Below are 12218 nucleotides of genomic sequence, written 5' to 3'. Positions count from 1 at the left end.
TCTATAGCTATAACATATATTTGAAAAAATAAAAAATCATATAGATTCAAGAATATCTTTTAGATTTTGAAATAATATAACCCTTTTTTTATCTTTTTTTAAAATAAGACTTAAAATGGAAATAAATGGACTGTTCCTTAATATGATAGTATTTATCTAAAACTAACAATCATTATTTGTAATAAAGAAAAATAGAGATGTTTATAATAAGATCAGGGTAAGAAAAGATGCTAATTATCATCACTATTTAGTATGGCTCTAGATAAAACAAGAAAAAGAAATTTGAAAATATAAGAATAGGAAAAGAAGAAAATTTTCTCTTTTTGCAAATGATATCATATTTTACTCAGAAAATCTTGATATTCAACTAAAAACAAACACTAATTTCCATAAAATAGTTAGGTATGAAATATGTCCACATTAATCATGAACTTTTCTGCGAATTGTCAATAAACCAACAGGAAGAAAAATATATATTCAAAATTACTACAGCATATATAAAAAAAGGATTACCAAGACACAATGAATAAAACTTGAAGATGCATTTCTTTAAAGAAAAATTTAAATAATTAGAAAAATATTAATTGCTCATAAGTGGGTTTTGGTAATACAAACATAAGTGACAATACTAACCATTCATCATTAGGTACCATATCAATCAAACTACCAAAGAGTTGCTTTATTGAACAAGATAAAAATGATAGCAAAATTCATCTGAAAGAATTAAAGATCAAGAATTTCAAAGTAAATCATGAAAAAGGGATAAGAAAGTGGGTCTCACAATACCACATATCAAACTACACAACCAAACAAAAATTAATAAAATTGTTAAAAAAATAGAACAGTTGATAAATAAAAGAGATGAGGTATGAAACACACAGAAGTCATCAAACAGTAACATAGTGCTGGATAAAATCTAAGGTTGGATAAACTACTGAGGCTGATAAAGCAGATACTGATGCAAGGATACAGTATTTGATAAGACTTCTAAGAAAACAGGAAAACAGTCTGACAGAAATTAGATTTAGATGCAACATGTTCTACTATATGCTGCAATAAACTTCAAATGGATATAAGACCTAGATATAAAAGGTCATATAATAAACAAATTAGAACAGAAAGGAAGGAGATATTTTTAACAGACATCATTCAACTGAAACTATCCTCTTATTAATTGGCAATTCTAATGGCTTTATCCTCCTTGCCATCTCTTTGGCATTTGACACTGTTGATCATAGCTTTCTCCTGAATTCTCCTCTGATTTTCCCCCTCTTCTAGTTCTTTATTCATATTGTATTCAATTCATTGGGTTATATAACACAGGTTCTGTCCTGGATTCCCTTATCTTTTCATTTTTTACAATCTCACATGATGATCTCATCAGTTTCCATAAGTTCCTATCTCTGTTGAACTACTTACAATTCATGCATCTCCAGCTGCCTATTAGATATCTCAAATGGGATAGATAGATAGATAGATAGATAGATAGATAGATAGATAGATAGATAGTTTCAATGGATGGATGATGGATGGATGGATGGTGGATGGATGGTGGATGGATGGATGATACTTAGTTAGATATGATATCTGACACACATATAAATGTGTTTCAAAATCAACATATCCAAAACAATTTAGGCAGTAGATAGATGTAGGCTTCTACTGAAGAGAGGAATATAGTCTCCTTTCCTCCTCCCAGCTAGATTGTATCAGTTTGAACATGTGACTCAAGGGACAATAGTCACTTTCCAATGACTGGTGGAGAAAGTATTTACAAGCATGAATTATCAGGAAGTATCAGTATACCATGATTGACTTTAGAAAGACCCTGGAAGAACAAAACAAAGATTGATGGAACTGTTATATTACTTCATGAAGGTTTATGTGAAGCTTATTGAAGAAAACCAAACACAAAAAGGTAAGAAAAATTAAGTTGCTCCCAAACCTACAGTCTTTTGGAGATTGATAGGCAAATGTAAACAAGTTTTCAAAACCATAGATAACACACATGCTTTAGGATTGACCTATGTAGATCAGAGCAAGTCTTTTGTACTGCCCAAAAGGCTTGTGAGGTAATCTGTATCAAAAAAGTAACAGTCACCAGAAATCAACTGTATTCATCAGCTGGCTTGATAAAGTAATATTCACTAATTCATACACAAACTGGAATTGCTGAAATGGACCATCACAGGAAAGTTCAGAGCTTATGTACAATATGGAGCAAAATGGACTGATAAGAATCCACTGACAAATTTTGACAAATGATAAGTCAAATGCTGCTTCCAGAGATGAGTGCAGCACTCTCTAACTAAGAATTCAGCAATGGTTGTCCTTCATTCTCAAAGAAGACCATTACATCAGGGACGTGATGCCATGACAAACATATGAAAGTCCCACTTTCTCCTCCAAAGTCATTTAGGTCCAGTGGCCAAAAAAGGAACCAGAGATGACTCTGGATGCAGGGTTATCAGGGTTAAATGATTTGCCCAAGGTCACATAGCTAGTAAATTTCTGAGACTGGATTTGAACATCTATCTTCCTGACTTCAAAGACAGTGCTCTACCTAACTGCCCCATGAATTCAGTATGTAATAATAGTCAGAGAAGACTAATCTAAATGCAGATGCTTTGCCCAAAAACAAAGACATCACTAAAGCTATTGTGATATATATAAGGAAGGAGTGAAAATTATGTATGACACCTAGGGAACTGGACAATCAAGTAAAAGTAATATCTTAAGACTTTCACCATATTAATGTCCTTTATTTCAGAAATTCATAGATGAGCAGTGATGGGAGCAGAGCTCTAATGAAAGAATGTGAAACATAATACATGCCACCAAACAAAGAAACTATGCTAAAGGGTTTCACTTTTCATTTACCTTAATTTTAAGACAATGGCAGAAGTTAGAGCTAACCCATACCTCGTTGCATGGATGCCCATCGATTGGGAAATGGCTAAACAAGTTTTGGTATATGATTGTGATTGAATACTACTGTGCTATAAGAAATGATGAGTTCAATCATTTTAGAAAAATATGAAAAGATTTGCATGAAACAATGAAGAGCAGAATGAGCAGAATCAAAAGAACATTGTATACAATAATAGCAATGTTGTTTAAAAAACCACTTTCAGTATGTTCTTTTGTCTATTATAAATAAACAAATTATAAAATATATGAAGATATTATCTGCATCTAGAGACAGAACTGACAAACAGAAGTATGTGTAGAATAATTTTACATTTTGTATATAGATTATATATACATTTTCTGTGTGTGTGTGTATGTGTGTGTGTGTGTGTTTGTGTGTCTAATGTAGCCACCTGTAGGGCAGGAGGGGAAAAAGGAAAAAAGGAAATTTACAGGATAATTTTGCTACATATCTGAAAGAAGTAGTAAATTGTGCTTAGTAGATTTTTCAGTTTCATGCACAATCATCTTTTTTATTATACTATGTTATGGAAATGCTTGTTTTATTCCATAAATTAAAAATAAAATAAAATTTTAAAATCATAGTAATAAAAATTTGTTGATTAAAAAAAGGAAAATTAGTAGTACTCCTTGATGAACAAGACAATAGAAGTGACAGAAGCTTACTTCAACAGACTAATTAAAAGAATCCATCAGATTGATTCAGATGGTTTCCAGTGAAAGAGATACTTCCAGTAAAAGAGATATATTATGAGGCGAGAACCTTTGCTCCAACTGAGAATACAAGTTCAGAGAGAGGAGAAAACTGAGCTCAGGGACAATACAGTTTCCGAATAAAACTTTTGCTGTTGAAAATTAGGGTAAAGAGACAATTCACGTAGTATGGAAATATTGATAACTGAAGCACAAACAAGTTCATATTCAGGACTACAAGTATATAGATATGCTAAGATTGATGATCAATGAATGCTGTCTCAAGTATTAGAGAAGAAAGGCAATGATGTCATAGATACAAAATTGGAGCAGTAGTCCCACATTTTAGCCAACTAATCATAGTTTGAAAAACCACCTTCTTTCTAATATATTCTTCTTCTTTCAGTGACACAGGCTAATATTTTGAACTTTTTCAAAGCTACTCCCTGGGCGGCTAGGTGGTGCAGTGGATAGAGCACTGGCCTTGGAGTCAGGAGTACCTGAGTTCAAATCTGACCTCAGACACTTAATAATTACCTAGCTGTGTGGCCCTGGGCAAGCCACTTAACCCCATTTGCCTTGCAAAAATACTAAAAAAAAAAAAAGCTACTCCCTAGAAGCTTCCATTTTTAAAATTGATGAAGTCATAAAACACAGTCTAATTATGCCATATAAATATTGATATAGATTTGTTATAGGTGCATACCTATAAAATATATACCTATACATATGTTAAATATATCCAAATTTGTGGTGTTTACAAATTTTTTAAGCTATCAGAGGAAATAGTGCCAAAGTATAGTCCAAGAAACTTTCACAAGTCTCCCTATATTGATCTGCAAAACTTGTCAAATATATATGAAATTACCTTGGAAAAATGAATTCCAAAAGGACTCTACAGTTGCCTAGGTAATCCATGAAAATGGACACCTTTTCCTTACTTTAGCTCCTTCTTTTCTGAATCCGGATCAGATTCTGACTTCTCACATCCATAGAATGAACACTGAGACTAAGATGAATAATAGTCCTAGCCTAAATTTAGAAATTACATTTATTAGAGGGAAATAGGAGGGGGAGGAGAGAGGGAGAGGAAATGGGTGGAATGTTCCTAAGTATGAGAATCACCAAAGGAATGTTTACTAAAGAGGAGGAAGAAAAACCACCCTACCTTACTCACCAAGGAGGCTATTAGAAGTTGCTAATTTAAAATTGCTTCTTTTTTTGCAAAAACATAATTACCTGTGTAGTAGCATTATTAGATCTCATTTTTTTGAGTACAATTAATCTGCTGGCAAATTTGTTATCAAAGTTACAAATTATTATTCATTTTCTATCAAATTATACGCAATCATTCTCTTTAAAGCAAAGATGTAATTTGCTGCCCTGGCTAAAATCTGATTCCAACCATAAATATTTGGGGTCAATCAGAAAAGTACTTTGTTTCTCTTGTTGGAGTTGACAGACCCTACAATAAAAATTAAGTGCAGAATCTCAAGTGGCTCTCTAATGAAGATAAAATGCCTAATCTCATGTGACTATCCTAGCAGAGAATAAAAAATACATTATTTTCTGGGCATCAGCCACTCATTATTTTACTGAATAGTTTTAAAAAGTCTCAGGCTGACTTTAAGTCAACCTTCCAGAATTTGAAAGCTAGAACAAAATACAAATTAAAATCACTTTGTTTTTATTTCTGAAATTATGAAGGCAGATATAATGGTCATACAGGCCAAAATTAAAAGACTGCAGGTGTGTGGGCTGAAAGAGCTTTGCTGACAATTTTCCAACAGAATTTCAATATTCCTTAGATACAAGAATAATCATAAAATTTCAACTGAAGAATTGTTACAAAACATCTAATTATTGCCTTTTTCTATATTTTTTGTATTCTATGTTAGTTTCAAAATACTGTTGCAGATCGCCATATTACAATCTGTCCTTACAATTATTGTAATTATTGTTAACTGACTGGTTGATTATACTGCAGGGATCTTTGCTGCTCTGCCATAGTAAGGGCTTAAGGTTTGTTGAATGAATCTAATCCATATTTCTTATTTTGCAGATAAGGAAAGTGAGTTGCAAAGAAGTTAAATGATTTATTCTAGTTAGAACTATTCTGACACTAATCAAATTTTCCTAGAACATTTTGTCTGGACCTCTCCTTTGCCCTCATCCTATACTATATTATAATTAAGGTTGTAAGCTCTTTGAGGGACGAGATCATGACAATTTCCTATCCCTAGTGATTAGCATGGTCCTTTGCACATAATAGATATTTAATAAATGTGGGCTTTAAATTTTTATTGGTTATTTGTTTATAGATCACAATGATCTGAATATAACCTCCACATCTAGTGAGTATTCTTTTGTAACAAAGATTTTTTTAAGTTCAACAAAACCAACCAATAATATAGGGACCATTTTTTACAAAATACACAATATTCCACACCTATAATCTTGTACCATAACATTTATGTAGTCATTCCAGATTTGTAACATACTTTATATATATTAAGAAAGGAAGATTCACTTTTTCTTCCTTTCATGGTGATCACAATTACATAACATTTAGTTTCATTTTATTTTTTTTGGTTATTATAAGGGCAGCCAGGTGACTCAGTGGATAGAGCACCAGCCCTGGAGTCAGGAGGACCTGAGTTAAAATCCAACCTCAGACACTTAATAATCAGCTAGCTGTATGAACTTGAAAAAAAAAAAAAAAAGACATCTACTTTCCAATGACTCTACTCCCAACCCTGTAACTTTCCTGACCCAAGTGCTGGTCTATAACTACCAAGATTCTTTGTATATAATCTCTCTCATTACAGTATAACTCCTTAAAGACAGTGACTGTCTTTGTTTTTATCTTTATACCCGACAGTGTTAACACATAGTAAAAACTGTTTTTTCTTGCATTCATTTTCTCTATTTTGCATTATTGTGGTCATTGAATTTATTCTTTTTCTGTTTAGCCTAACTGCTTTGGATCAGGATATGCAAATTTCCCATATTTTTCTGAATCTTCATATTTGTCTTTTCTTGCAGCACAACAATATTTTATGCTTTGATATATTGCATTATCTTCAGACATTCCCCCTAATCAAGAGGCACCTACTTTATTTATAGTTCTTTGCTAGTACAAAAAAAAAACTGTTCTATGAGTATTTTGGTATCCCTTCTTAAAGTGATTTCCTTAGGGTATGTGCCTAGCACATAATATGTTTACAGAACTGAGTTAAATTTTTCAAGGTCATATAACTACTTAGTGGCAGAGCAAGGATTTGAAAAATCTCTTCCTTTTTGCAAAATAATTACAGTGATCTGTGCAATGCTTACTGTTTCTGAAATAATTTCTAAAACTCTGATTTCCATATTTATAGATGCAAATAGCATAATTAGCTGTTTAGATAGAAATTTTGATAAATACTATGAATTGATATTTAATTTGAATATGCTATGGATAATACAAGACTTATGCAAATATGTAACAAGGTCTTTTTCCCCCTGCCATACTGAACTAATAAAGTGAATTGCACAGTTTTCTCCCTTTCTGCTATTAATTCATCCTTTCTGCTCTGTTTTTATACCTCTATAACTTAACATTAAGATACACCAGTTGCATGTAAAAACATGAAGGGGGGGGACATTAATGATGGGTGAAGAACATAGGTGTATTTTCTTAAGAACCATTGATATCTATAAGTGAATTTTCCAGAGATAAATCTCACAGAGAAAAGCAAAACTAGCACTCTGATGGTACACTGGAGAAAGTATTGGACTTAGAATCAGGAAAACTTCCATTCAGACCCTTAGCTGTGTGATTTTTGGATGTCAGTCTCAGTTTCCTCATTTGTAAAATTGGCATCATAATAATAGCACCTGGCTCCCAAATATATTTTGAGTATAAAATAAGGCAATATTAGAGAAGTGATTTGCAAACCTTAAAGGAATATACATAAAATCTACAATTTTTTTTATTTTAAAAGTAACATATATAAAAGTCTACTTTAGCCAGCTGAAATGATAAAAACTGAAATAAAAATTACTCACTCCACTTCTGCCAATCAGCAACTTATCTATGCAAGTATCTGAGACAGATGTACAAATACCAGATCTGCAGCATTCCTGAGTATAGCCCAAACCAGGTTAGAATGTGCATTTAGGTGGATGTGGATAGAGCACCAGCCCTAGAGTCAGGAGGACCTGAGTTCAAATTTGATCTCAAATACTTAATTACCTAGTTGTAATTCCTTGCAAGAATAAAAGCAAAAAAAAGAAGAAAACAACAGAATGTAATTGGAATATATTTAGCAAAAATAAAATAAAACAAATAATATTACCTTTCAAAACTAAGTCATTATAGGGCCAGCAAGTTTATTGGCCCCTTTATCTATTTGACACCCCTAGTCTAGGACATTAAGTGATCAAATGACTGATCCATGGTTCTACAGTTAGAATGTATCTGAGGAAGGACCCAAATTCAAGATTTCCAGATTTGAAGATTAGTCATCTATCTACTATGGGAAACTTTAGAGTTCATCTAATCCAAATCTTTCATTTTACTGAAATAGAAGGAAATAGAGGTCCAGAGTGGTTATGATCTCCCCAGGGTCACAAAGATAATACAGCAGAGCCGGATTCAAACCTATGTTCTTTGACTTGAAATCCAGTTCTCTGTTTATGTTCTTCATTTCAATCATGGAGCTTTCTTGGCAAAAATACTGCAGTAGTTTACCATTTCTTTCTCCAGATCATTCTTTAGATGAGGAAGCTAAGGCAGAGTTAAATGACTTACCAGGGAAACATAGCTAGTAAGTGTGTAAGGCGAGATTTGAACTCAAGAAGATGAGTTTTCCTGACTCCAGGCCCAGAACTCCTACATGGAGAATAAACCAAGGAGAATACTCCTATACTACACCACCTACTTGGAGAAAAGGACAAAACAGATTTTCCTAAGGATCTTAGATTAGAACATAGAAAATCTCATTCCCAACCCAAACCAAGGTCCATCTGTTGCATTTGGATAATAATGAAAAAAGACAAGCTCTTAATAATCTATTAGAGATGCAAATTTGATGGTTGTTGGTATGTTAAATAGCTGTTCTCCTAATAATACCTCTGTTTTAGTACAAAGTCAGAAGAAAGTTTTCTTTCTTAATTCTTAAACACACACACACACACACACACACACACACACACACACACACACACACACTACAGGAACTGCAGTAAAGCAATGGGAGCAGAACCAAGTGAACAATGTTCACATCAACAACATTGGAAGTTGATCAACCTTGATGGAGCTAGGACAACCCTAAGAGACTGGCTATAGACAATTCTATCCCCATCCAGGGGAAAAAAACAAAACAAAACAAATCTGAATGAACACTACATTCACTTTTTAAAAATTTCTCATGTGTATTTCAACTCCTTTCTTTTTTCTTTCTTTTCCCTTAATCCTAATTCCTCATACCAAAAATGACTAATCTGTAAACATATTAAGCACAAGGTGAAAGGAAAATATGTAACTTAAAAATATGCCTATGTATGTGGATGAATGTTGAAAATTTTTCATAACATGTACTGGAAAAACAATATATCAATTAAAACAAAATTAAATAAAAATTAAAATAAAAACCACAAGAATATCTGTGGTCTCAACATTTAAAAGCTCTCAATAATTAAATTAAAGGGAAAAGATGCTATTTAACAATCGTTAACATAACTTTTGAGTATGGGAGATGGCAGGAGTTGAGGTGGCTTTGGAGAAGGGGAGAGAATGTGTCAAATTTTAGATTTAAAACCTAGAAATAATAAGGGATGACCACTGAATCTGGAATGAGAATAACTCACTTCAAATTCCAATTCTTAAATTTGCCACCTGTGTGACTTTAGGCAAATTAGAACCTTTCTGGGTCTTAGCTTCCACCCTCAGTTTCAATAAGGGTTTTGGACTAGGGTTTTGGCTTCAGCTTCTCAAAGAGGAAATGTGTGTGTTTGTGTGTGTGTGTGTGTGTGTGTGTGTGTATTTGTGTGTGTGTGTGTGTGTGTGTAAAATCTTTAAACTTATTTTTGAGTTCATGTCTAGAATCCTTCTAAAGCAAAAAAAAAGATGTTCAATGTATAATATGAATCAGATATGGAACAGATATCATTCATTACAACAAATGAGATACAAAGCACCCTATATCAAAATAAGGTCAGAATGTGTAAAGGATTTAGACATAAAGGGTGATACTACAGACCAATTAAGAGAACAAGAAATGCTCACCTGTCAGATCTATGGAGAGGGGAGAAGTTTATGACCAACCAAGAAATAGAAACCATTAAAAATTGCAAAATGGATGATTTTGACTATATGAAATTTTAAAGTTTTTGCTCAAATAAAATAATGCAGCCAAGATTAGAAGGAATGCAGAAAGCTGGGAAAAAATTTTCACATCTAGTGTTGCTGATAAATGACTCATTCCTAAAATGCATAGAAAACTGAATCAATTTTATTAGATCACAAGTCATTTCCTAATTGTAAATGGTCAAATGATATGAGCAGGCAGTTTTCAGATGAAGAAATTAAAACTATTTATAATCATATAAAAAAATGTTCCAAATCATTAGTGATAAGACAAATGCAAATTAAAACACTCTGAGGTGCCACTTTATACCTATCAGATTGACTAAGATGACAAAAATGGAAAATAATCTATGTTGAAGAGAATTTAGAAAAATTGGACATTAATGCATTGTTGGTGGAATTGTGAACTGATTCGGCTTTTCTGGAGAGCAATATAGAACTATGTCCAAAGAGCAATAAAACTGATCATACCCTTTGATTCAGCAGTACCACTACTAGACCTATATCCCTAAGACATCATAAAAAAATGGGAAAAGTCTCACATATTCAAAAATATTCCTAGCAAGTCTTTTTGTACTGGCAAAGAATTGGAAATTGAGGGGAAGTTCATCAACTGGAGAATAGTTGATCAAGTTATGGTATAAAAATTTTATAGAATATTATTGTTCTTTAAGAACTTGTGATCAGGGAAGGTGGCCCTGGAGTCAGAGGACCTGAGTTCAAATCTGACCTTGGACACTTAAAAATTACCTGTGTGACCATAGGCTTAATCCCATTGCCTTACAAAAACATGAAAAAAGAACAAAAAAGAAATCATGAGTGGTTGGACTGTAGAAAATTATAGAAAGACTTGCATAAGCTGATGATGAGTGGAGTGAGCAGAACCAGAAGAACATTGCTGACATTAACAACAGTATTGTGAGACGACCAACTGTGATAGTTGATGCTCTTCTCGGCAGTTCTGTGACCAAGTACAGTCTTGAGAGATCCATTGTGGAAAATGCTATCCACCTCCAGAGAAAGAACTGTGGAATCTGAATGCAGAGTAAAGCATATGATGTTCATTTTTTTAAAAAAGCCAAGATGGTGGCATGGAGGCAGGAATTCCCAGAGACTATTCTTTCAGAACACTCCAAATGCCTTAAAATTATGACTCTAACCAAATTCTAGAATGGCAAAACCCACAGAAAGACTGAGTATATTATTATTATTATTATTATTATTATTATTATTATTATTATTATTATTATTATCTGATCCAAGACAGCTTGAATGATCCAGGGGAAGTGTCTGTTCTACCAGGTTGGTGCAGCTCCCCAGCTCCAATTTTCCAAAAACAGCCAGCAGGGAGTCTAGATTCCTGGGGGCACCTAGGTCCATGGCAGCAGGAGCAATTTCCAGACCTCTCAGCCCAGGAATCAGCAAGGACAACTTGGAAGGTCAGCAGGAAAACTCTGCTAAACCAGAGTGAGCACAGAGCCCAGGACAGTGTATGCCTCATTGCAGCCCCACACCCAAAACCAGAAGCAGACCTGCCCTGGCAGCTGCTTCGAGAGTGTTCAGTCCATGGATGGTAAGGGGGTCAAGGGGAGACTTCAGAGGTCTCTCTCTGTTCTCCCTGAGGCAGAACTCTGCTGTTTGTCCACATTCAGAACCAGGTTGCAGTCTGGGACTCCAAACTGCTACAGAAGAGCAGGGATACTCCTCACAGCTCCAGGACAGAGGGGAGTGTTTGTGGTCACCCACAGATCAGAGCACAAGCAGGAGAGCAGTTGGAGCCTCTCATAAGACCTTAAAGGAATTGAGGTCCCAGGTGGAGGGTGTCCCAAAAACACTCAAAATCTTGGGAGATGTGTTAAAAATTAGATCAAAGACTGGGGAAATGAGTAAACAACAGAAGAAAAAGAATCTGACCATAGACAATTAATTTGGTTCCATGGAGGATCAAAATATACACCCAGAACATATAAAATTCAAGCTTCTGTATCCAAAGTCTCCAAGAGTAATATGATCTGGTCTCAGGCAATGGAAGAGCTCAAAAAAGACTTTGAAAAGCAAGTAAGGGAGGTGGAGGAAAAATTGGAAGGAGAAATGAGAGTGATGCAGGTAAATCATGAAAACCAAGTCAGCAGCTTGGTGAATGAGATACAAAAAAAAATTAAAGAAAATAATGTGTAAAAAACCAGTTTATGTCAAATGAAAAAAAGCAACCCAAAAGGGAAATGAGGAGAAGAATGCCTTA

The sequence above is a fragment of the Macrotis lagotis genome, chromosome 4 (assembly GCF_037893015.1).
Source record: "Macrotis lagotis isolate mMagLag1 chromosome 4, bilby.v1.9.chrom.fasta, whole genome shotgun sequence".
In the NCBI taxonomy this organism is placed as follows: domain Eukaryota; kingdom Metazoa; phylum Chordata; class Mammalia; order Peramelemorphia; family Peramelidae; genus Macrotis; species Macrotis lagotis.
Note: the sequence above shows the minus strand (reverse complement) of the source record.